The sequence below is a fragment of the Bos mutus genome, chromosome 9 (genome assembly GCF_027580195.1).
Source record: "Bos mutus isolate GX-2022 chromosome 9, NWIPB_WYAK_1.1, whole genome shotgun sequence".
Taxonomy (NCBI): domain Eukaryota; kingdom Metazoa; phylum Chordata; class Mammalia; order Artiodactyla; family Bovidae; genus Bos; species Bos mutus.
This window is the reverse complement of record NC_091625.1, coordinates 81,326,858-81,354,060: the sequence shown is the minus strand read 5'-3', so window position 1 is coordinate 81,354,060 and position 27,203 is coordinate 81,326,858. Positions and strand designations below refer to the sequence as shown.

Genomic DNA, 27,203 nt, shown 5'->3' with positions numbered 1-27,203 from the left:
TATAAAAAGGCAATTCTTAGCCCATCATAGGAAAGAAATAGCTATCAAACTTGCACAGCTATGGACTCAGTTTCTTTGTGAGACATACTTCCATAAACATTCTTATGAGTTCTTCCCAACTATTAATTTTTGAGATAAATGATAATGAAGGAAAAACATTTCTCAGTGTTAGTAGGCTATAGATTAACTGATTTAAACTGATGTGTTATATAGTAGGTAATGCAATGAGCACTAATTTTTAAAATCACAGAACTCTAGAATTAGAAGGAGCGTTAAGTGATGTTTAGTCAAACAATAGTAGCCTCAATTCCCTGCCTTTTAAAATATCAAAGCCTTGGATTAAAAGACAACAACAAAAAAGTGACTTCCCTGGTGGTCCAGTGGCTAAGACTCCATACTCCCAGTGCAGGAAGCCTGGGTTCGATCACTGGTCAGGGAACTAGATCCCACATGCCTCAACTAAGAGTTTGCATGCCTCAACTAAAAGATACTGCATGGCACAGCTAAGACTCTGGGCAGCCAAATAAATAAATATTTTAAAAAATTGAGGAGGGGGGTCCATCTAAGTTTGCACATCAGCAAAAGCAGTGAAGGACAGTTGAATCACTAAATGACATATTTAGAATTCAGAGAAAATCCCATGAAGCTCAAGGACAATCAGGAATATTCTAGACATGCTTACATACTTGGTAAAAGTTGGATAAATCTGTCTTCTTTCCAAAGCCTCTTCTGGCTCTGTAGGACTTACTGGCCTGTCTCTGTCTTCCCATAGTATTTTGTGTACTCTGCACTGTAGCATCCACATACCACCATCTATCAACTAAGGGTTACGAAAAATGAGACAAAGAGGAAAAAGTAAGATTTGCCGTTTACCTCTGGCAGTCTTTTTCCATGCTCGGAAGTCAACCCATTTTCTCCTAATGATTAGTGTGAGCTAGCTAAAGCACTAGCTACATAAAGCAAGTATTCCTATTAGGTATTTTTCATTTTGTGTGGCAATAGTCTGAATTCCTGCCTATCACCAGTACATTTCTACTTAAAATGGTTAAATGGCAAGAAGTAAAACTTGCATTTTTTTATAAAATTTTACAGAAAAACCACATTGTTGCTTTATAGTAACCAGGCACTTGTCTCAGTTATTATTTTTTCAAGACAACTCAGTTAATCTATTTTGAATCAGAGCTTATCTTTTATGACAGTTTGATCTTGGTTTTAAAATTACTTGGCCTCATAAAAACATAGACTTGAGGGCTAAATTTTTAGTGCTGGAGGGAATCATGTAATCTGGATGCTGAAAGTTAAATTTTGTGTCTTTTATTGTAAGTATTTTTTTCCCCTTTTAACAAGTTTTATATTGGTTTGATTTTCAGCATCAATGATAACAGCTACCATTACTGAGCATTTCTTACATGCTCACACTGCTCTAGGTGCTTTCTATAGGTTATTTACCTATAGAAAGGTCTTCTTAAAGTAGACATTTCAAAATATTGGTTAGTCAATAAATAGCTTAATTTATGTCCTACTGGCAGTTTGATCCTTTGCAAACCCTGTGAAAGAAGGTGTATGCGTGTGTGCTAAGTCACTTTAGTCCCGTCCAACTCTTTGTGACTCTATGAACTGTAGCCCACCAGGCTCCCTGTCCATGGGATCCTCCAGGCAAGAATTCTGGAGTGGGTTGCCATTTCCTTCTCCCGGAATCTTCCCAACCCAGGGATCAAACCTGCATTTCTTACGTCTTGTGCCTTGCAGGCAGGTTCTTTACCACTGAGCCACCAGGGAAGCTCATGAAAGAAGGTACTATTCCTCTTTTACAGATGGGAAAATTGAGCTTCTGGAAATACTATTAATTGCTTAATTTACAAAACTACTAAAAGTTGACACTAAAACTTAAACATGAATCTGACAGCAGAGCCCATACTCTTAAACGCTGCCCCTTGAATGACCAGCACAATGCATTGAGCTTGCAGATAGATTCTGAGGACTTACTTAATAAAATTACGAAGAATGTCAGTGAATAATTATATGCAGAGGTGGTAGCTAGGTGCAATGGAAATAGCATGGGATTTAGAAAAAGTATTTAAAGTTGTGACTCATCTACTTATTTGTTCTGTGACTTTGGCAAATCAATTTATTACCTCTCTTGAGGCTGTTTTCCTCGTACAAAAATAGAAATTCATAAAACCATCTATCTCAGTTGGTTATAGTGAAGAGCAAATTGATGTTTCTAAGTGCTTTGTAAATGCTTTTGAAATGTATGTAAATAAATTGATGAGTGTATTTCGTCATTTGCTGTAGCCTTCAAGTAGCAACTTTTCTGAGTGCTTTTAGAAAGTGATTTGATTTATAGAGACACAGGAGTTTCCAGAGCAGCTCTATTGAGTTAGAGTGATCTGTTATAAAATGAGATCTGTTATAGATTGCATTCTATAGATTACAGAATAACTCACAAGACCAGCTTTCTTCGATGAGGTACATCGTTTTTGAGGAACGGTTATTTCACAATACTTTGTAAAGAAATTCTTCACAGATGTTTCTGTCTCCATTTTGGAAGAGAAGGGAGGCAGAGAGGCCAAAGTGAGTTAGTGCCAGAGTCAGCTTTGAGTTTCCAAGAATTCCGCCACCTTTCATGCACAGTTGGGAGTTCTGTGTTCTCTTAAGTTTATATCTGTCCCAATTTGAGAAAAGTCAAAAGTCTTTACTTTGAGGGCTGTTTAGTACCCTACACAAAATGGCCTCTTTGGCAGTCAAATGAATAATCAGTGAAGGGACCCCCCTCCCCCGCTTCCTCCCCGAAGCTCCTAAGATGGACACGTGGGAAGGTCGTATTCTGTGTCAAGGAATGAGTTCTCCATACCTTTCATTCCAATCTTGTTTATTTTCTTTTTAGTTTAGGAATTTTGAAACTTAACCCATGTATTCCCTTGTTTACTCAGGGTTAGCGGCAGAAATGGAACAGACCACAATAAAAGGAACACATTTTATTCTAGGCTTTCATGAATGTGGTAGCCAGTCAAGGCAGCCGTTCAGGATTCAGTGGGGACTATGGAAGTCTTTTAATTCTGTGTGTTCAGTGTAGGGAACCAGTCAGGATAATCCAGTTTCTTTCCTAGTTCCTCCCTCTGGCTCTCCTCTCCCCCTCACTAACCTTCGTCACTCCCCACAAACACACACACACCTCATTCACACACAGACCGTCACTTAAGAGCTTGGATTACTAGTTTCCGTGATTACCTAGCTCCCATCAAAAAGCTAACTGTTCTATCTCTGTCTGGGTGTGTGTTTTGCAGACAAGAGTTTGTGCACGCTGAGTCTCTCTTTAGGTCGTGTGGCCTCGGCTGGAGATGAAGGCCTGAGGGAAGCCCCAGGAATTACAGCTCTCAGTTCATCGTATGGGAGCAGTTTCCTGGGTGCGAATGAAGAAGGGCCGTGCGTGTGGCCGCCCTCCTGTCATCAGCAGCCCCATTACACTTAGAATAGTGTCCCAGTAGATTAGGTACAGTGACACGAAAGAAATTGCAGATTAAGTGAGACCATTGCTTGTAGGATCGCAGGGTGGAGAAAGAAAGGGAGAGTGAGCGGGTGCAGTTTATTTATGGAATGTCGGGGGGCCATGGCGGCTCAGCGGGTCCTAGAGGCAGAGGACTTCCCTCCCTGCTTGTTTTCTCCCTCTGACCTTGGATGAACTAGCGAGCAGTATATTATGCCGCTTGATTGTGCTGGTTTGTCATGGTTAGCATTCTGGACTGTCACTGGAATGTAGGAAACGGATGAATTTGAATTGAACCATGAGGTGGTCTGCCGGGCCCTCTCCTTGTCTCGAGGAAACCTGTCGCTGTTTGTCTGGGCCTGGCCTAATGAAAGCAATGGAGGGAAAGAGAGGTGGGCCTTTGATCTCTTTGTTGCAGCTGCTCCCTGGGAACTCGCTGAAATCAATGCCCTGTTTTCCTGAAGGAATGAATGGCTCTGCCTAACTAGCTTTGTGAAGCCGTGGGGGAATTCACTGCCTCTGTTTATTGACAGCTGAAAAGGAGCACATGGGGTGGAATGGACCTTCATGTGAAAACCAGGCATAGGGAAAATTAGACCTCAATTTAACACAGAGGAATTTGGAAATTCACCCCAAAGGAGACGGTGGTTTCTCATGCTTACATTAGAATTACTCGAGTTTGGGGCTAGTGTGTAATGAACAATGGAGGTTCTGTCACAACTGTGTTATAAGTAGGAATATGATATGCATAATAAATGATGTTAAGTAGAAGTTGATTCAACACCCTCCTTGTTTTTTTAAACACAGAAGTAGAGAAAGGCAGATGTTAGCCATGATATATAATCAGGTGGTTCTTTTATTTTTGCTTTCAGAAGAAGAGAAAAAAATTGATACTGAAAATAAGCATTGTTAATATGATATTACCAAGTTTCTAGAATGTGACTTTTATTCACTTACATTTTGAAACATCTTTGAACTTTGTATCTAAGTTCCATTCATGGGAACTATTCAAACTATTCATGCTGTTCTGGATTGTGTGTGTTGAGTGGGAATACAACAAGTCATAGTTATTTTTAAAAATGTATATTCTTAGGATATTGTAACCGGAAGTCTGTGTCAAACATAAATAAAACTCTAGACCAATTTAGCATTTGCTATGAGAACAGTTCATAAATCCTAAAATTACTGCCTTACTTTTGACAACACAGTAAAGAAAAAGTCGAATTTATCGCAAGGAAACATCACCAGACCTTCTTTTATATCTCTCCTCTCTGGCTTGATTTCCCAGGAAGAATTTATAGCTTCTTCCTTTGGCCCTCAGCCCTCTGCACACACCTCTATTATAGCACTTAACACATTGCCCTGTAGCTCTTTGTTTAGGTGTATTCTTCTAGCTGGAAGTAAAGCAGCTGTGTCGTATTCGTTTTTATATCTCCAAGCGCAGCAAAGCTCTTAGCTCAGTGAATGCGCGCTGAATGAATGGGGATTGATAGCTCCCGGTACATTACTTTGAATGTAATTACTTATGCAGGCTTCAACGGCAAAGACTACATTTTGGGAAAACCTGATTGATCTCTTGTTACCTGATTGGTACTATAGCTTTTTAAAATCTTTCCTTTATGGAGAATTATTAAACAGTTTTTCAACGTGGCAAGTTGTTTGGGCAGTCCCTCAGCCTGCGAACAGGAGGCATAGAAAGTGTACGGTGTTGTCCTTTTCAAATCCAAGCTCTCTCCTGTAATATTCTTTTTAAAAATTATGTCTCAGCATAGTGTTTAGATATTTTCAGTAAGAAGATGAAAAGAATTTTAGAGTTTTGTAGACTTTCACCTGACCAGATTTAGTGATTGAGATGGACAGACTTCCATTCTACATGATTTAATTCTATGGTGGAATGTTAAATAATGCAAAACAAAACCTTTGACAGTTTCTGTAACTAGCTTTACTACTACTGTATTTTATGAACCCCTTGACTCTCGGTGAAAAATGTAAAGGAAATTTTGATCCTAGAGGACTAACTCCCATGAGTTCACAGGAGCCTAAGACAAGCCCAGTTCTGAATTATTCTCAAGTTAAACCCAACTGCTTTTTAAACCAGAGCTGTAAGTGGGAAATAGTTGTCAATATTCTTTGGGAAAAAAATGACATCTTAAAATCATAATGGAAAACTTTAGAAAATGTTGGCGGGGGGGTGAAGTAAGCACACAAGTATAGGATCTGGCTCATATTTTATTCTCCATGTTTTTTTGTTTTATTTTTACTCCAAGATTATGTCCAAAGACATCTATTTGATTTTCTGCCTTGATTAAAAGTAGGAATGAGGTTTAAAAAACAGTTTTACATATTGGTGAGTCGTGGGAGCGTCCTGTGTAGGGATAGGCACTTGCGTGGGCTGTACGAATGTGATCGAGTCAGCAGATTGTGTTTCTGCTGAGATTTTAGATTTCTTACGAAACAGGAAAATTACCGTGGCCTTGATCATTGATAGACTCTCGCCCCCAGAAGTATTAACTTGTAGATAAGAAAGCCGTAAGCCTCGTACTTAGGTTTTATAACTTGGCTGTTCTGTCCTCCCAGTTTCTGGAAGTAATTTCATGTGACATCATACCTGAGTTAGGTGGGGGATGAAGGGTGGAAGGAGAAGTGGGGAGTCAAACAACACTCTTGCGTTGGAAATTTCAGCTTAAAAGCGATGAGGCATATCTTGTCCCCACTGATAGAATGACATGCATGCCCCAGGGGGTGACTGCAGTTAAAAGTTGTGTTCTTGCTGTGTTTATAGAACCAGTTAATGTCAACTGCATGATCCTTTATAAAAAGAGCCCTTTTCTTAGGCCTGAAGTCTGTTGTCATATACAGGAAGAAGAATGTCAGGTAATTTAGTAAGAGTCAAGCCCTCAAAATAAGTTTGGGGATCTTCATGTTTTTGTGTGTGTCTACCTCCATCAGCAAACTTCCTAGCAGAAAGATACCAGATCCTCCCTCTCAGATGGTTTTCATCCATCTAACAAACAAAGCAGACCTATTAGGGGCTTACCTAGTCATTGAAAGGAGACATCCTCCTTGTGGGTTAGGTTGAATGACAAGAAAGACAGGTACACTTATTGTCAGCAAGTTCTGTCCTTCAGGCCTCTCCTCTGAGTAGTAACCTTGTCTTTGAAGAAAAAAAAAAAAATGGAGTTCAGCAAAGGTTCCTTTTGGTCTTAGGTTTTTGTTTTGTTTTGTTTTTTTGTTTGGCTGTTTGTTTTTTGCCTTTTAATGGTCTTTCCTGGCTCTTTGACTTTGTCTTCCCCTCTTGCCCCTTCACGCCCTGCTCCGGTGGGTCCACACTCCCTTTCCCTAGAGGATAGTGTTCTTAGTTGACCCTTTTAGAAAAGGTTCTGAATATCATCTGATTGCTTCCTGAAGCTCTGAGACATTCTCACTTGAGTTAAGGTCTCTGGAAAAGAACTGCAAATATACCAGTACAGCTTGCTTCCTGGGTGCAGTGTTCAGCACTTCACTCTGACTCCTTTAATCCTCAGAAGGCCCCTGGGCTGTAGGTATGGTGATTATCTCCATATTAAGGTGAGAAGCCGAGGCAGAGAGCTGTTCCACAGGTGGTGAGAGGTTTCTAGTGGCTCCAGGTGACACCTGGGTCTGAACCGTGGGCCTTCTGGCACCATGGCTGTGGCTCCTCACGTCACCGTGTTGCGTCTCTCAAACTAAAAATTCTGTAAGAGCTCAGAGATGTGTCTCTGGAAGGTTGGAATATGACATGATGGTATACAGACAGACAGTGTTTGATCCTGGCGTTCCTGAACTTGCGTCCTGAGTGTGAATGTCTCCTTCCACAGTATTCAGTGTGACTTCCCTCAATGCTTTTCTTTGTTTAACCTTTTGATTTTTTTTTTTCCTCCTCTTCTAGGATTGCTCTCACATCTGGTGTGGCCTCTATTTCAGGTCACATCTGAAACTCCTCTGGACCCCAAGCTTAGAAAGGTAAGTGTATCCCCACGACACTGTCTGACTTCTGCTCAGGCTGCGTGCCATGGCCAGCGTGAGTCTGTGTTCTTATTCTCCTACTTTAGAGCACACGCCACAGCCTTCCGCAGTAGAGGGGCTGATGTCCCAGAAAACACTCGCTGTCTGAGATTTCTCATTGGAGGAACTGTAGGCCTTGAAGGAAAAAAGAGGGTTGGGGAATACAAAAGCCTGTTTTTCACTCTTTAGAAAAATCAAGAGAACATGCTAAGAACTGTCATTAATGTTTATTCATGTAACTTTAGAAATAAGGGGCTTTATACAGCTGACTTTTATTGATCATGACTTCTTTATTAGAAACTTGTGACCTCCCTCCCTGACATTTAAAAAGATGTTTTCAGATAAAAACAGATTAATACTAGGGGAACTTGGGGGAGGATTATCTTCCATTTAGAATCATATTTAGAATGTTGCATACGTTTCAACTCAGTTTCTAAATCATGCTCCAGCGTCGTAACATGAGGTGATTTTTCAGTTTGCATATATTCTGTCCAAATTTCCTAAAATTATGAAATAAGTATGCTGCTAAATCCAGTGGCGGTAACCTAAATTTGTGGGAACTCATGGTTGACGGGATCTGTGATATTTATCGGAAGTTTTTATTTTTCTCCACCATACATGTGGAGATTATGGTTTGTTTTAAACACCCATTTCAAAATAATGACACCTAGTTCGAGCCTTAAATTTCATATCCAACATTCTGGTTGTTTTTCTCCTGTAAAATGTATTAGTTCTCTGTTTAAGCCCGTTGCCTTCTTCACCCTTAAGGAGCCCTCCTCCTGTTTGCAGCTCTGCTGCTAACAGTATTGCTTAACCGTAACTGTTGGCCTCTCTCCACAGATTTTTTTGCAAAGTGTCCTTGACTGTAAATATGCCATATTTTTTTTAATTCCAATCTTCTTTGTAAGTTTCCTTATATCCCATTTTATACTTAAGGTTTTTTTTTTTTTTCTCTTAAACTAGATAAACCACTTCCAATTTCATTTTACTCTTGGGACTGACTTCTAGAAAGGCTGCCCACAGCTGCTCCAAGTGAAAGGCCAAAGTCAAGAGAATATTAGATATGTGTGTTAAAGTTCCTGTTCTCCAAATGGTTCTAATTGAAATTAGTCCACTTCCCCACCCACACATTCAAAAAAAAAATTCTAGCAAAATCTAAAGTTGCCAGAATCGCTTCTATATGTCATTTGTGTAGCTTCATGATATGTGTAAGACCAGTTCATGCTAGGTCCAGTTGTAATTGTTTTCTCCAGTTAAACGTGACATTGCCGTTAAAAGCCCAGCTAATAATAATATGCTGCTTAAGAATTTAGAAGTCTTTAGACTACATGACATACAAAACTTTGAAGCAGGAGAGAAATAATTAGAAATTTCTTTTACAAGAACATGTTAGAAAAGAATTGTGTCATGGTGGTCCAAATCAAAGAAAGATTATTGAACTGAATCAAAACCTTACATTCTTGCTGTTAAGACGTATTGTATCCTGACACAGATTATTAATATTTCCTAATTGTGAGCATATCCAGTGTGTAAAAGCACTCGTGATGCTTATTAACAGGGCACATCTACTTTGTACATAAACTTCAGACTCTGCCCCAGTCACTGTGTCTCTGTGTGTGCATCTGTAACGCATCATCTCGTAACAGCTCTGCCAGGTAGAGAGATGTCAGCATAAAGAGAAGTTAGGGAACTTGCCTGAGGTTACATACCTGGCAAGTAGCAGAGCCAGAGTTTGGACCCAGAGCCATCTGATTCCATAGCCAGTCTTTTCTGCACCCACCAATCCATCGTTCCTAGACTGTCTAGAAATACTATCATTTGGTTCATGTTTTTTAACTAACTGTAGGAACCACAACCTGTATTAGGTAGAGTATGCTTTTAGTAAAAGAATAAGGGAGAGGAAAACTCATCGTCATACACCACGTTTAGGTAAGGAAAGTTGCTGTCTAAGAAATAGTATTAACTTTTTATTTTTTATTTTTTTCACTTTCTTGACTCCCCAAAAAGAAAGTAGTCAAGGCCTGAGGGGAGCTGAGGTCAGGGGCATAATATAGGAGAGTATTAAATATTATTGTTAAAACGAATAAATAAAGCACATTTCTCTATCAGTGTGTTTAAAATAGAGCTAGCAGTTATGTGTGTTTATACTATAACAAAGTGTACTTTATTTGGGGAATAACTTAATTGATCCATTATGTGGCATTACCAAGGTAATTTTTTCCTTTTTGTTTGAGCACAGGAATTAAAAGTGATTCATAAAAACACACACACTTACAACCAGCATGTAAATTAGAACCACATTAGGGTGATCATCATCTTTTGTTGTTTTCCTAAAATGGTTCCAGTTTGCCCTGTATATTCAACTTAAAGTACGCAAAAGTGTTGCAAGTTCCGACTCAGGAGAGATTTAGAGCTCCCTGTGAACACCCAGTTTTACAGAGAAGCTTCAGTGTTCAATTACTGCAGTTAGTCTTTTTGTGTGCAGTTTTTTTAACAAAATTGTTGGCTGTGTTTCTTCCCAAGGAATTACTGTTTTACTGATTTGAATGTATAGATTGGATACACTCGGAAGCTACTCTGTCCGTCTGCTGTCTGAGGTCTCTTTCTATAACTTGAGCCTGAGCGTATTGCTGTCCTGATTAAAAACTTGCAGTGCATCAGTCAGGACTCTTGGTTGCAACTGACAGAAATTAATGGGACCACTGAACAATTCCAAATGGCCAAGTGACGGGAGCGTATTTGCATGTTAGAAGAATCGCTCTGACAGCAGCATTGTGACTAGAATGAAGGGATGAAGGGGGGCCAGTCTGAGAACAGAAAGACTGAGGAAGTCCGTAGGGATCTCGGTCTCCAGTATGTAGAAATGTCCCTTTACTTATGAGCTCTTTATTTGCCAGGCTGGTAGTTGTTTGAAGGCAGCCCCATGAAAATTGAGTTTTGGCCAGTAGAGTGGGCTGGGCCCCCATTCTGCCACGTACCCTCATCCCCGCTCAGTTTTGGGGTGCCACCGATTGGAAAGTGGGTGGTGAGGGTTTGGGGCTGGGCCTGGGTTTGTTGACTGCCCCTCCAATATTCCCTCACCCCTCTTCCTGTGTGAGAAGGGAAGCGAGGTCAACAGAGGCCAGACCCTTGTGAGAGCTGAATGGCCCCGTGCTCTGGTTTTCCAAACGTCTATCTGCTTGCTCAACCCACCCCAACTTCCAAGCTCCCCATTTATGGGTTCTCTTCTTGGGTACCATTTAATAAAAAATACTCATTTTCCTACTAACCAAAGCAGAGAGTGGGGACTGGCTTGGCCACCCAGCCTCTGTGATGGGGCATGTGCTCCCTAGATGGCTCCTTCTGTCCAAGGTCTGTCTGCCCTATGGATGTGCCCCTCATGCCAGGCAGACTTAGTGGGTACTTGTGCACCAGGAAGATGGGGTCCCCTGTTTGGTGATCCTTGTACATCTGACATTCGGCCAACCAGAGCTCCCTGTTCTAAAAGTTCTAATCTCAGCATCCTGGCTGATACATCTCGGCTTATCTAGAATCCTTTCTGGTTTTCATCAGGGACTTTATGAGCCTCATCTGAAGTCTCAGATGTTCAGCCACAGGATTTAAGTGGAATTTGTTTTGAGGACGTGACTGACCTCAGGGTCCAAATCCCTGTAGACATTTGGTGCCACAAGGACCTACGATTACCGCAATGTCTTTGAATCAACAGATTTGTCACATTTATGTGGTTTTTCCTCTCTGACACCTCAGTTTCCAGCACACCCTCACTTCTATCTTCTGGGAACCAACATCCCACTCTGTCCCAGTGGGCTGGTCTGGGGGGAATGTCCAGGCTCGGAAGCAGGGCTGTCCTGGGCCTCAAGAAGTCTAGCAGCATCAGCCTCTCACTTTCTAATCCCTGGTAGACTTATGTTTTCTCCTTTAGTTTTTAAGCAATTCAGAGTTTAAGATAAAGGCCTTAAAGATAACTTTCTCTGCCTCTCCCTCTTTAGGTATTTGCATAGGAATCAGAGGCGTTAATCTTGCGAGTAAACTCCTAACATCTGCCCTTATTTCCTTCCTTCCTTCCTTCTCTATCAGCCCCGGGACCAAAGCACAGACCCCAGCACCTCTGCAGAGTCCCTTCGCCTCTGCAGCAGAAGGATAGCATTTTTTTGAGAAATAACCTGGCTCCGCGTTGTAGCAGTGGAAGCTAGTCTGTAGCACAGATGCGCATGACCCTGAGGGCGTTGCACTGTAGGCGCCCTCATAAGTCTGACTCTCACTCCCCTCGCGTGTCAAGCATGCAGAAAGTGCACTCCCTTTTGTGTTCATCATTCCGTCAACCTAGAGAGAAATTTCATTGCAGTCATTCTTCGGTGTCTCCCTTTCTCCCATGGCATGTGTCCTAGAGCCTGAAGGTTTCCATGGCCCCTGGTGGGTGAGGGCTGGCCTTTGGTGTATGATGAGAGTAGCTGGGGTATGATGAGAGTAACTGAGTGGTCTTTTGAAGCCCTACGCTCTTGCCCCAGGCCTGGGCTCCCTGAGCACGGGCGCCACTGTCCTCTGGAAGCTTCTGTCCTGCCTTAGGGACAGAGCTGTGCAAGGCCCCCCACCCCTTCATTTAGGGGGAGAGTATCTTTTTCTCACCCTCTTAACTTCCTCCCAACTCTGAAGTTGGGCAGAACCTCCTCACTGGGTTTAGACGTTAAGAAGGATAGACTGCTTCTGCCGTCATCTGGGCTAAAACGCAAGGAATTACAAAGCCTGCACCTGTTTTAAATGAGCTAGACAGGAAAACTGTTGGGAGGACAAACAAAGTAAAATTCCAGAGTTGTCCTGCTGCACTGATTTGGACTCTGTCACGAAGGCAAAACACCACCCAAACACTGGTAACTATGGAAATGAAGAGAAGGAAACACAGCTGAGAGACAATAAGCCTGAAGACTGTGCAGCTTAGTCAGTGAGAAAAATCTAGTATGCCTCCAGGGTTTCTGACTTGGGAGCAGCCAGAAAGCAACATGGTGAAGAGAGTGGCCTGTTACTAACATGGACTCTCAAAGCCCATGCTTGGGATGCAGAGCTCAGCTCAGCTGCTCACTGACCGAGCCACCATAGGCCGACTGACGTAGCTCCTCAGCCTCAGTTTCCCCATAAGTAAGGTGGGGTTAATGCTCCCTACTCATTTGGCTGTTTGGAGCATTAACTAAAGACATGAAAAAAAACGGCCATGACCTGCTGAGCATCCACTAAATGTTAGCTCTTATTACGTAGCAGTGCCAGTAGCTAAAATGGGTGATGCTGGAGGGTGAGCTGTGTGGAGCCCCGCTTCAGAACAGGGGGCCTCCGGGGCCACTGACAGTATCTAAGCTGAGAGATGCAGGAGGAAGTTACGTGGATTCGTCTGAAATGTGAAAGAAATTGATGGCTGAAGACAGTAGTAGATAGATTGATAGTTGAAGAAGATAGATAGTAGATGGTTCAGGACTGAAGACCCCAAGAAGTAGCTGAAACCCTGGGCTGTGACTGACCCCTCAGGGATTGTGGCAGAAGGTAGGGGGCCAGGTCCCAGGCTCACGGATCTGTTCACACTCCCAGTTACCCTTTCACAGCATGGGCCTCGGGGTCATCTTCAGAATGACTCAGTTGTTGTGAGATGAATACAAATATCCAGTTTACAGCCTCCACTCCAGAAATATAATCTCAGTTGCAGTGATCAGCTCACTGAAGTAAGATTTACTTGTCTAGAATCTACCAAATCGGGTGGGCTCCTTTCCATCAGGAATTATAGTCCTTGGTGTGGGGGGTGGGGTCGGGGAGGTGCGGCGCAGGGAAGAACTTATCTGAGAGGCTTTTCGAAAACAAGGCTTGCACATCCTCCAGCCAGAGGACTCTCGCTGAAAGCCCGGACAGGCCTCCTGGTGTCAGGGCTTGCCCGGCTCTTTCCCACTCAAATCATTTGAAAAAAAAAAGTCAGTTTGAAGAATTTACTTAAGTGAAATCGGGAGTAGCTTGAAGTGAATGAGCTGAAACTGGAGGGAAATCCCTTTGTTCAATTCGGGTTTCAGTGAATGCTCAGCAGGCAGCTAAACCAGTTCATTAACAGAGAAGAAGCCGTGTTTCTCAAATGCAGCCCTCAGCAGCTAATGCCTAGAAAAACAGACTGTGACAGCCAAAAATGCATTCTAGAAATCCGAACGCTCTAGATTCAGGAAACTTTAGTTTTTGTCATTGCTGAATAAACAAATCACTTCCCCCTGAATATCTCCCCTTTATTTAAGACAATTCACCATACATGATCTGTTTACTGTGCATCCATCCCATTTTCTAGAAAAATGTGATTTTTCCTGCTTCTCTGGAGCTCAGAAATGAGTATACTTAGAAATATTTTATGTTACCGGTTCATTAAAAAAAACTGTATTCTTTTATTTTAAATAGAACCCACCTATTAGAAGCTTTTTCTCTGATTTTTGACATCTAAAATTCAGACGTGAGAACCAGCCTGCAAGTGGTGTACTGTCAAATGTCTACGTGATATTTTTCCTGTCTCCGCTGCGCTTTATTAAATTGTTGTAGACTGCACATGGTTTTTCCCCGGGGCAACGCATGCTTTCGGGTTCTCTGTTGCATTGTTAACTATTTAAGCATTAGACCCGGTCTGAGATGGCAGGGGGGAAAGGCCGAGGGACTTGATCTCCTCCCTGCCAGAGTTCTCCGCTTTCACTGGTGCTGCTTACATTGAACAGCTTAAGAATAAGCTCCTGTGTGAGCCCTCGGAGGCCGGGGGGCATTGTTGAATTCAGAAAGGAATCGCTTTCTTTTAGTGATAATTTGAATATTTTGACAATGCAGCTAAGCTACTCCGCTGCCTGGTTTGCGTACTTCGTGTCATGGGCGCCCTTTCTAGTGAAGCCAGAGAGAGCCCCTGCCTCTCTGAATTCATAAATTGGCATTGTCCGTGGGTGAGATGGGTAGGAGCAAAGGAGGAATCATCCAGAAGAATTCTGCTCTCTTGCTTTCATGTTGTTTTCAAGCTCTTAAAATAATTAATATAGGCCTTTGGAGACCACCCAATTAAACCACCACAATAAATGCTGAGCATTTTGAGATGAGAGATGGACCATGAAGATGATTTGTGACATGTTTATACATGCAAAGCAAGGAATACATTTGAAACAAATACTCTGGATGATTCAGAGAACCTACTCGCCTCTAGCTTTTTCCCTAAATTGTGGTGGCTTATTTTTAGACTTTTGTTGTCTGAAAATGGCCCTCATTTTTCCATTTGTAACTTATAAGGAGGTTGCTCATAATAAATGGACATTGCCTTTTTGATCAAATTAAGAAAACAGGCAACCCAGTGAATAAATCCCGTAGGTGAGATATAATTGGCTGTTACGTAATAGGTTTACCTTTGTACTGGTAAAGAAAATCCCAAAAAGCTTTGCCCCTAAGAGTATCAACTGGCTGGAATAGTCTTGGCTGGAAGAAGCCGACTTTTATAATTAATTGGGGAACAGAGATACCTGTTTCCCAGTGCTCACCAGGGACCGTGGTGTGAAGCTGGCTGTAGACTTTTTCTGGAGACTTCACGGAAGCCTAAGTTCCCGGGGCCCCAGAGGTGCTGTGAGCCTGTGTTTAGTTTGTGCTGTGGCCTGGGAGTGTGTATTTCTAAAAGATTGCCCCGGTAATTCTAACGTAGTCGGGTTTGGTAACCACTGAATCATGTATGCAAATTGCAGACTTCAGCCTTTTCACCCTGCACATTTGATAAATCTGTATGAAGATAGGAAGCTTTTTATATGAAGCTTTTGTTGAAAATGAGTACCTATTGGTTGTTGCTGACTCTTTTCAATTCATAATTTGCTTTAGGCTCTGTTATTGCATGGATTTGCATACCTGTTTTATGGTATTCTAATACTGTTGGTTTAAAAAAAATGCCATTTCCTCTGAGTGCTCTTTTGAATATTTTATGTAAGCAATTTCATGTGTTTTCTCTACTTGCAAAAAGCAGGGAGAAACATCAGGGTTTTTCTAATCCACTTACAAGTAGGACAAGATTATAACATAAATACTTAAAAATCTTCTTGGGCAAGATTATATGAGATATTGAAAATCTTTTATGTTACAATATTATGAACTTTAGCACCCCTTTTAAATATAACAAATAATCTCAATGTTTAAGACTTTTACCATGTGGTGTATCTGCGACATTTTAAAATTAAGGGTGGTGGGTCTATTGAAGTATTATACCCTAGGATTTTAAAATTTGAAATTGATCTATCATTTATTAAAATACCTAAAAAGCAGTGGAAAATGTCCTCTGTACATTCACAGTTGTGTGTGCGCACTCATGTGTGCTTTTGAAGTAAGCAAGCTCAAGTTGCCTCATGGCGGCGGCTGTGGGGGGTGTTTTTCTCGCTTCACTCACTGAAGGTGTGCAAGATCTCTTCTTACAGGTTTGAGGCCTCAAACCTTCTGAGAGGACTCCCTGACTGCCTTGGAGCTGACGTTTCCTGTCACCGAGTAGGTACGCAAGCCATGATTGCTTTTAAAAATTATTTCTATCTGAGACTGTGTATTAGTAACTGCTTGGAAGCACATAGTCAAATAAGTCAAGGATGTGCAGGAGGTTCAAGGCACTTCAAAAAGGCTAAATACCTTTCCCCCTCAAACTGTGAAGTACCTTAGAATGGCATTGTTTTAACCTTTTCTTTTTACAAAGCATTAGGATCCTCTGTGTTTCAGGGAATCAGATCCTGCAATTAGCAACTTCTCATATCCTCTGTTGTCCCCCACCCACAGCCCTGATAATACCTGCAAATCTCTGGAATTTTCTGCTGTCAACCCATCAGTTCAAAAGCTTTAAAGCTGCCCTATCTCTACTCCCGACTTGTGTACATAAGAAGAGGTGTAAAGGTTGCCTCCCATCTGTGGAAGATGTTGACTGATAAGCCTAAGAAAGATGCTAGTCACGTACAAGTTGCCCTAGGGACTCCAGCTCCAGCTTCCTAGGCTTTGTTGGGAAATACTGCTGTAAAAGCTACTGCCAGAGTCAGAGGCTGTGTAGACAGCTTAGCCGGGGGCAACGGCAAGGTGGAAGTGGGGAATGTTCCGCTTAGTTCAAAACACCCGGGTTAGGCCTCTTGTCACCGTGTTGTCAGCAGTCATGACGTGAAGGGAAGTTAACCCTGTGCATTGGGTACTTCGCTTGGTCTAGTACATTCCCTGCCATATCTTTTTCTTAGTACCTATGCACAAAGAACTTTAGTCTCTGGACCTCAGTTTCCTCACCTATTAAGTGGGGATAAAGATGTCTTTCTAGCCTATCTCACAGGGCTGTTAGATGGACATTAGTAGACAAAGGAGCATAAATGGACTTTGAATTCAACTGAAATGTAATATTGTTTTACTAAAGGTTATTTTGGTTCTGTTTGAAATAGAATTGTCTTACTAAATAATTTTTTATTTATTGGCCGAGAAATTGAAATCCGCCCCAACATGGCTAACATATCTACTGGGAACTGAGAAAGGCAGTTCTAATTAGTTGGTGGGGCGGGGGCGGGGAGGTGAGGTCTTGCCATTATATCTTCTGGTCATGGTGCAATAGACTGTATGATAACCAGCTAGATCCTGGAATATGACTGCCAAGTATTAGGTGGTGAGTCCATGGGCCGAAGACAGAGGTGGAGAACAGCCTAGGCCCTGTGTGTCTCTGCAGCTGAGTGGGACAAAGCCCAGGCAGCCTGGATGGGGCAGTTCGCTCGGCAGGCAGGAAGGGCAGTGAGGCATCGCTCTAGGCTACTGGGAAGGAGCAGCAAGCATGTGGCGGGAAATTGGGCCTTATTGTAAGGAAGGTGCCTGGCCCCCGGGGCAACAGGAGCACAGACCAGCACACTGAAGCCCCGCCCGGGTTGGGCTGGGGATGGACCACACATGTGGATTGCCAGGACAGCTACTTAGAGAGGTTCACATTCCTCCCCATTGAACCAGCTATGATTGTAATGGTTTGTTAAACAAACAAAGGACCTAAAGCTGTGAATGGGGGAGAGAAAAGACTTAAGGTGAAAAGGAGAGGAGGCCCTGTTTGTTAGTGTTCCACCCTTTTTAAGCTTTCTCCCCCATTTCCTCAACATTCCTTTCCCCCTTTCAGAAAAGGCAGTGCAGTAACTTGCAAAAGTTACCGCCTTGTGTCTCCAACCTCGTTTCCTTTTAAATTGGAAATGGGAGGAAATATCTATCCCCTTACAAAGACAAAATGAGAAACCGGGGTCATCTTAAAGGAATAGGGATACATATTTTTATATTTCTAACCAAGTGTTTCTGGGTGAAATTGCCTTGGCATTCTCTGAATTTATGGGATGTGCTGTGGAAGGCAAAGAGAAAGTTCTCACACAAGCACTGGGTAGTAACTCTGTCCCATAAATAAGGCAGGTGGCCGCAGAGGTGGGCAGCCCTCTGCTCCTGGAGGGAGGGGAGTGAGCATTGGTGTGGTTGCAGCTGTTTTACTTTTTTATCCCTTGACTGTGTCCACAATTTATGGTCAGGTGAGTTCTGGATGTTCATCCATTGAAAATGTTTGGGGGGAAAAAGCTGTAAATTGTCTTTTAAAACTTCCAGTTATGTTTGTGTCTATTCAGTTAATCAGATTAGGTCTCAGGACTTCCTTGTGGAGAAGAAAAAGGAACTATTTAGGTTTTGCAAACAGTACTGTTACGTGTGCTATACATTATCCCTAAGGGGGGAGTCAGTCATCACTTTTCACTTTTTTGTGCACAGCAGTCTGTCCGTTTCCGTGCAACATCTTCCCTTTCTCTGGCCCCCAGGTTCCTCTGCCTGGCACACCGGCTCCATCCCTCCGCCCCCAGTGTGTTCACAGCGGCATTGCCTCCTTTATAGGCCAGTCTCCTGCTCCTCTTCTTACGCCCACACCCACCTTCCAGCCAAACTAGACCGCGGGATCCACACTGCCCTGTCCTGCTTCAGGCCTCTCTGCTTTCACATGGTCTTCCCTCGGCCTGAAATAGACCTCCCGTTTCTCCACCTGGTTTGCTCTAAACCCAGCGTAGGTAGTCAAAATTATGAAAACTTAGAAAGTACAGATATTCAGAGAGAAACAAGAGTCCTCTCTAATTTGACCCCAGCAGCCCTTTGCTGACACATTGTTTTCTGTACTTTCAGTCCTTTTTAATTTTTTTAATTTAGAGACTGTTGTTTTAGGACAAAACCATCCACTCAAGTCTTGAGCATCCTTTCCTGATAACACTGTGTAACTTTCAAGGTTCCGTCCAGAGATTTGAACTCAGGAATCTGGCTTCCCATCACCCCTGTGACTCGTGAGCTTTTCTTGTTTTCTTTTCTCAGCGTGAGCCTTTGCTCTCACACACTTCCTGGGAAGGAATTGGGCTTTTCTCTTCCCTAGAATAGTCACCGTGTTAGGACCATAGACCTGGCCGATAATTAGGTAGGTAAGTTGGGAAAGATTGCCACTGTCAGCTATAGAAACACACCCCAAAGGGCGTCAAGGGGGATAGTCGCAGCTTTGTTGGGAGGGAGGAGGGGGATATGTTTCCAGCTGTCACAAAGGAGTATCCCTGCCACTGACTTTAATGACTAGAAAATCTTATCCTAATACCAGAGGCTCTTGTCTGGATTTCAAGTCTGCGCTCCACCCCTCCCCCACCTCCCCCAACGTGCTACCTAGAGTTCATTAACAGTCTTCCTGAAACATTCCGTCCCATCTCAGCTTGAGAACCAGGCCTGGGCCTTGCACTTCCCTCTCCGGATGCACATACCTATTTTGCTTGCTTGGCGACCTTTGTCTGTTTCTTCCTAAATGTTCATATTTAAAAACACCGTGTAAGAGGTGGGTCGGGGAGGCATGGGGAGGATTTCAGACTCCGTAAAGATATTTCCTTTCCCTCCCCTTGCCTCATAGATGTTAAGCTGAGTGACCATCTCGTCGAGGTGCTTTGGCCCGGTCTGGGGGGCCCTGAGCTGTGTAAGCCCCCTGCTTCCACTCCGTACAGGCGCGGGAGGCAGTGGGGTCCTTATAGGCTGCTTTCAGGTGACACCTCTGGGAGCCTGGCTCCCGGTCAACAGTCCCCTTTTGCGCTTGCTGGTTTGGTTTTTCTCAGTCTTCTGCAGCTCACTGAGGCTCACACTCCTGGGCTTGTGCTTTTTCCAGTGCTTCCTCCCCTCCCAGTCAAGGCAGAGCTATGGGCGTTCTCTCTCTGTGTCTGCCTGTGCCTCTCCCCACCTTTGTGTAGAGTGGCTAGTCTTGACTAAATCAGTTACATGTTATCTTCTATCTGCTAAACACATCATGACAACAAAAGGCTCTCATCTGTTAGAAAAGAAAAGAAAAAGGCCTACCTCTCCTAGTAGGAGAAAGTGGGCAACCAGACAGGATTTTTGAGCTGTTAGGGTCTTGGTTTGTACTATCACCAGCTAGAAATTATTTGGAACATCTCATCAAGTTTTTTAAAATGCAGGCTGACTTCTCATTTTGCTTCTTTTTATCACCATGGACTTGTCACTGCACTGTCTTACCTAAGAGGAACTGAGGGAATGAATTTAAAGGCAAAAAGGCTTCTGTTCTTGAAGCCTCCGAGAATTACATGCCCCCACAAGCCTGCTTCCCTCAGGCTCCACAGTGCAGAGTAGATCTCTTAAGAGGGGATCAGTCTAGCTGCAGCCTGTTGCAGAGAAAACAAACCCCACCCTACCCCCAGGATACCCCACTGTACATGCCAAACCGCTCCGGGGAAGACCAACACGGATGATCAAGGTTGAGCATGTGAGACTGTGGACACCCACGCAGAGCCCAGGGTAGTTTATAGTAGAAGCCAGACTCAGAATAGTATCCACTTCCCTGCAGCCACAGGTACCGCTCGCTGTTCCTTAGTTGGAAGATAACCTCAGCACCTCCTCCGTGCTGGAGATCTCCTTGCTGGCCTGAGTACCCATTGCTGCTGTTTAATCATTCAGCTGTATCCGACTCTTTGTGACCTCATGGACTGTAGCTTGCCAGGCTCCTCTGTCCATGGGATTTCCCAGGCAGGAATACTGGAGTGGGTTGCCATTTCCTTCTGCAGGAGATCTTCCCGACCCAGGGATCTAACCTGGGTCTCCTGCATTGGAAGGTGGGTTCTTTACCACCGAGCCACCAGGGAAGCCCCGCATACCTATTAGGTACCGTTAAACTCAACACAGCTAAAACCAAACTCCAAATTCCTGGTTTTGCTAGGTTTTTCTTCTGGGTCTTGATCTTTCTTTCCCTCTCCACCATTACTCTCCCCCTCTTTCCTTTAAACTTTTCTAAAATCTTATTTGACTACAGTGGTCACTCCTTGTCTGAGATTTCCTTTTCCATGATTTCAGTTACCCATAGTCAACCTTGGTCTGAAAATGGAAGATTCTGAAATAAGTAATTCATCAGTTTTAAATTGCACACCATTCTGAGTAGCATAATGTGTTCATCCTACCCAGAACGTGAATCTTTCTTTCTCCCAGCATACCCTGCCTAGTGGTCATTAGTTGCCAGCTCAGTTATCAGACTGCCTGTGCGTATCACAGAGTTACCTGTGTTCAGGTAGCCCTCGTTTGACTTAATAAGCGCAGAAGTGATGATGCTGGCAATTTGGATGAGCCAACAAGAAGCCATGAAGTGCTTCCTTTAAGTGGAAAGATGAAACTTATAAGTTCATAAAGAGAAAAATCATATGTTTAGGTTGTTAAGATGGAATCTTCTATCTGAAATTGGGAGGAAGGAAAAAAACTCATGCTAGTTTTGCTGTTGCACCTCAAACCACAAACATTATGGCTGTGGTTCATAAGTGCTTAGAAAAAGACATTTTATTTGTACAATAAGATATTTTGGGGAAAATATTTTGAAAGAGAGGGGAACCCCATTCATGCAACTTTGAGTACAGTGTTTTGTTATAATGGTTCCATTTTACCATTGTTGTTAATTCCTAGTTGTACCTAATTTCTAAATCAAGCTTTGTCATAGGTATGTATAGGAAAAAACATAAGGTTTGGTAGTGGGCTCAGGCATCTACTGAGGGTCTTGAACGTATCTCCTGTGGATAAGGGGGCCGACTAGAATAGGTTCCTGTTGTCCCATGAGTCCTGGCATTCCCTGCCCCTTTCAGTTTGGCTCCTGTTGGTTTTTGTAGCTCTCGGAGGTGTAGATTCTTGTGCCATTTATGCCTTTCCCATCACGCCTCCTATTCCTGTTGCGACAGTGTCTCATTGGCATTCTTCTACTTGTTTCTACTACTTCTCTCTCTACCCCTCTCACTCTTACCTCCACATAAACCTGGAGTTAGTGGCTACCCTTGACTGCATAGGTTAGTCAGTCTGCTAAAATATTACAGCAGAAAAGCCCTCCTTCTCCCAGTGCAACAGAGCAAGTACATCACTAACACTTCATGATTTGGTCTCTGTCTCTCCAGCCTGTTTGTCCCTGGTGCCTGCATGTTTACATTCGTTTCTAGTCACGCTGAAGTAGTTACTTTCACGTACCTTGTGTTGATTCATTCCCTTGGCCTGAAATAGACCACTCCCCCCTTGAATACCAGGTAGTTGCTGGCTCAGCTTAAATTTTGGCTTCTCCGTGAAACCTCTCCTCATCCCCCAAGTAAGAGAAGTTATTCCATCAATAGTCATAGGGTAAATGTATAAGGGAAATTATTCTAATGGTGGACCAATAGATGAAATCTGGATAAATTATTATCCATTCTGAGTTTCAATGATTGTTTTCACTTTTTTTCATGTGTGAGTCTTTATAGAGCAGTTTAATTGCATCATATCTTAATTCCTAAGGAAAAGAGCATCTTCGAATGCAAAAAGCCTCACTCCAGTCCTGGGTGTTGTCTCTTTCCCTTCCACTGGGCATTACTTGGTTTTGCCTGACTTTCTGGTTTTTGCCAGTCTAATTGGGGTGTGTGGGTTAAGAAATAAAACAAAAAATGTCAGATGTGATAAGTGCATGACACAAGAAAAGAAAGAAAGGCAGGAAACAGAGGTATAAGGTGTGCTGGGGTAGGGTAGAGCTGGTCCCAGATTAAATTACTCAGGATTGAAGTTTTGCCAGTCAAGAAGAGGGAAGACCCAAAGAATAAAATATATAAGGGAAATTATTTTAATGATGGAACAAGAGATGAAACCTGGATAAAATTGTACATATTTTCATTTGTTTTATTGACTATTTGAGTTTCTCTGTGAAATACCTTTTTATTTTTTCTTGCCTGAAGGTTTAAGTTTTGTTTTAAATATGAAGTCTGTAATCTTTCTGGGATTAATTTTATATAGATGTATGTAGGAATCCAGTTTCCTTATGGATAACCAATTATTAAGTAGTCCGAGCTTCCCCAGTGATTGCAGTGCCAGCCCTGTTGTATATTAAGTTTCTGTACAAAAGGGGATCTGTTTCTAGGCTATTCATTCTACTTGCATTGGTCCACTTGTCTAATCCTAGGCCTATATCATACTGCCTTAATTACTGTAGCTTTTTTAAAAATGTTTTTATCTGTTATCTTTCACCATTTCCTCTGTGATCAGTTTATAGGATGATGAGTATGATCCAGTCGAATGGGGAAAGTCTTGATACTGTTGATTTTTCCTCCTCAGTATAAAAGTTTAGAACAATCTTGTCAAGTTCCAACAAAGAACCTTGTTGAATTTTTATTAGAACTTCACTGAATCAGTATATTAATATGAAGATAAATAGGTAACTGAATATTACAATAATACTATCTGTATTTCTCTATTCATGAACATGGTATGTTTCTCAATTTATTTAGGTTTTCTTTTATGTCTTTCAGTAGAATTTTATAGTTTCTCCATAACTATTTTATCTTTGGTTAGACTTACTTTAGATATCTTTGCTTTGTGGCTAATTAATTTTAAATTATATTCTGTTTGCTGGCATTTAGAAATGCAATTGATTTTGTATTTTGACTTTTGTAACCAAATACCTTGTCAGAATTCCTAATTCTCACATTCTCTGTGTGGATTCTTTGGGGTTTTCTGTATAGATAGTCATCTGTAAATATCGAAATGTTTATTCTATCCCAGTGTTGTCTTTTTATTGCTTTATCGTATGAACCACAACTTCTAATACAAATCTTTAACAAGAAATGGTGATAGATAGGCACCTTATTCACATAGCAAAGATGCTAACTGTTTCATTAACTTAAAAATTATCTCTTCTTTCCTGCTTCTTAGTCTAATGATATATATTTTAACCATTCAAGCTATGGATAATTTTACTCTTAGTCAGTCTCTGGGTTATATTAGCTGTATTGTAAAAGGTTGTTTCATGGTGCTAATCACTAGGTGAGCACTAGAACTAACAAAGATGTAGAAATAGCAGGTACCGTCAGAAGAGGCCACAGTGGCACACCTCTAAGGTGCCTTAGAGTCCTCGGGGGTTTATTCGAAGGGCAGATTCTCAGGTGTTCCCCCAGCAAGTCTGACTCAAATGCCTACCCCCGCCCCTGGGGTCTTGCACTTGTCACTGCCCTTCTTGTTATTGTTTGTTGTTTTCTTTTTTAAAATCCTGTTCTTCATTTAGGGATCTCTTGATTCTCTCTAGAATATTAATGCTAGTTGTTTCTAAAGTTTTCTTTTTTCTCCATACAGTCCTTTTCTTCTTCTTCTTTAACCTAGCTGCTTTCTTCTGTTTGTTCTGTGTCGCTTTTTCCTAGTAGGTGCTTGCTTCTGATTTCTGGTGATCCTCAGCTGCCTGACTTGTGAGTGGAGCCATAAAAAAGCTGATGGGAGCTTTGTGTACGTAGATAGGCTTTGTCAACAAGGGCTTCGTTGTCGGGTAATACGGGTAAACCCTTCAGGACTGCCATTTGTCCTTGTCGTGAGCTCTTTTCTCTTGGGCCAGTCAGCTTTCCCAGAGAAGACTCTTTCAGTCTCCTGTCTTGGAGAGTATAATAGGCCTGGCTGCCATTGTTCTGATCGCCAAATAGGGGAAGTATGCAGACGTCCACTTAATTCACCCTGTTTCAGCACAGTACCCACTTCTCATACCCTCTGTCGGGAGGGGGTCAGAGCGCTGAATGCACTGCCAGACTTGAAACCACTCTTTCTGTTTCTATGCCCACATGCATCCCCACTTCCAGAAGTTCCTAGTGCCTAAATTTGAGCCTTTGATGGTTGCTTCATAGCTTTTCATCACTGCCTTAGAATTCAGCTTTCTTGGGACAGCTAAATCAGTTCCTGCTTGTTTACCTACTTTCCAAAATGTTGTTGCTCTTTTCTCCTTTCCTGTTATCTTAGGCTGTGTTTTTTGTGGGAAAAAAATCTCATTTATACTATTTTTTTAATTAATTTATTTTAAATGAAACAAAGATGGATATTTTTAATGATAAAAAGTACAATTCACAAAGACGATAGACATCATGCACCATTAGACACTTTCATTAATACTGTTTTAATAGAGTTTCAGGAGAGACTGAGGCTGCATACTTTAATTCGGTTTACCATCTTTAACTTGACATTATTCCATTACTTGTGACTAGAAGGTTAGCACTCTGTCCTTTTTCATATTTTTCTTAGTGTGTAGATTTGATGTTCTGAAGCTGCAGTATAATTTTCTCTCTAAATATGAGATAAACAATTCACTTCAGCCTTCTGGCTTATTTTAGGCCTCATTTCTAAGAAAATAAGAGCTTAGTCACAGGTTAACAAAATGAAGTCTCTCCAGGTGACAGTTTAAAAGAGTCAGTAGGCAGCAAAGCTGATGGCTTGGCAGGCCGGGGAGGTGGGGCCTCGTTGTGCGTGGCACTCCCCACAGCAGCACGGGCAGGGGTGGAAGGGGGCAAGAGCCAGTGCCTCCCGCCACCAAGAGCAGATTGTCTCACACGTTTAAAGTGGATATGTGTACCCGGCATTGAATAGTTCTGGAGGGAACACAGAGGAACCCTCTGTGGAAGTAGTTTCTCACCAAACCAGTCCTCCCTTCTGAGCCTGGGTTTTCCATGCTCAGCACCTCCACCATGGCCCCCTTAGCCCGAATTCCCTGTGGGCTCACCTGGACTTTGGTAATCGCTTCCTCAGTGGTCTCCCCATTTCACCATCTCACCATGTGGAAGAGATGCTCATTCCTCTGCCCGGGAATGACGAGGGAAGCAGGAGTTGGCCAGGTAGATCCTGGGTGGCAGGACAGTCCAGGAAGGGGCATGGTGTGGAAAAGACAGAAGCATGAGTGATGTTGAGCATGTTAAGCAAATAGCCAGTGGGTTGATCTGCAGCCTCAGTTGCCTTTTGGCCACTGTGGGGCAGACGTCTGCAGACGTGGTGGGGTGACAGGCTTTGAGGGTCCAACCTAGAATGCAACCTACCCAGGAAGCTTCTTCCAAGTGGTATGTCAACTCAGGTGTTGTGGATTTTAATGATGGTCTGTTAGTACTTTATTGAGGATGTGCTCACGCATACACACTTTAGTAAAAGATTTTTAAAGATGCTGACAAATGAATCCCTGTGATTTGGAAGGCATTCTGCCCTCTAGTCAAAAGGTAGGCCTGTCTTACATGATAGGACCTATTATATTATCATCTGTACCCCTATTTGAAATGAAATTTGTACAAATTGTTTATTGCTTGAATTTCCAAAGAACATTATTGTAGTGCTCTTCCCTCACCTCCTTTTTTTTAACCTTCACCTGATAAAATGCAGTGATTGAGGCATAAAATATATGGCCTGTGGCTTAAGAATTGTCAGTGACTTTGTGAAGAGTCAAACTGAACTGATGGCACAAAGAGGGATTTTTCTCTCTTGTCATCTAAGTCAGTGTCCTTTAATCTGTTTAAATCTAGAATCCCTTAGAAAATCTGAAGATAGCTGTGGTCCCTCTCCTTGCAAGAACTGCAATACATATGCCTCCAAATTTTCCACAGAATTTTGGAGAATTCAGTCATGGGCCCTGGAAACTCTGCCATGGACCCCACTTAAAAACCTCTGTTCTAAGTGAAGGCTGAAAACCCAGCCACAGCCATCTGGTAGGGGACTCAACAGGCCTCGCATCTATAATCCTCAGCCAAGTTATGAGTCCAGCCCTGGGAGCTCCCCTTTACTGATTAGACATGTAATGAGCCCCAACTCTTCTGGCATCTACTTGCTCGGGTACAAGACCTATCACATGTCACAGTGCTTGTGCATAATAGAAAATTAGCAGCAGCAGCCACCTGGAGGTTCTGAGACTCTTCTTCCTCCTGCTGATGTTTCTGGATGGCTTTTTCATGGTAGAGACTTGCTACTAGAGTCCTTCAAATATGGAGGGCAGCACCTCTCTAGAAGCCTCCTGGAGCCAAATAAACAGGGAATTTCCACCTGCCCTGCTCCACGATTGGCTGTTTCATATTGTGTGAGTATAAGAAGAAACAGAACTTTTAAAACTGACCTTAACACATTTATATAAAAGCCATCCTAGGTTTCAGGAGTATGAGTGGAAAAGAAATGTTTAGAATAGAACCTTCTTATCCACAAGGAGTAGTGATGAATGGAGTCAAAAAAAAAAAAAAAAAACAAACTTAAGAGTACCCATGTTGGAAGACTAAAAATGGAAATTCAATTTCCTCCCAGAAATGGGCCTTGCATTGTGTCACTGGGGACAATGGAAATAGAAGCCAGAAGTCATAGTTTATTTTAAGAATGTTGTAAAACATTTGTCCCCCATTAGCTGATTGTGTTACGCAGC

General features: G+C 42.4%; 1 protein-coding gene across 14 annotated transcripts in view; it reads left to right on the top strand.

The window, feature by feature from the left end:
• PLAGL1 (PLAG1 like zinc finger 1) overlaps positions 1 to 27,203 on the top strand; it is a 56,353-nt gene that overhangs the window by 18,639 nt on the left and 10,511 nt on the right. For 7 of the 14 annotated variants that reach the window (XM_070376803.1, XM_070376797.1, XM_070376799.1 and 4 more), the window contains exons 4-5: positions 7,395 to 7,468; positions 15,946 to 16,016. The gene's annotated coding sequence lies outside the window, so the exon portion shown is untranslated. Of the gene's footprint in view, positions 1 to 7,394; positions 7,469 to 15,922; positions 16,017 to 27,203 lie in introns of all 14 variants that reach the window. The other 7 variants (XM_070376800.1, XM_070376802.1, XM_070376809.1 and 4 more) reach the window with 3 other exon arrangements.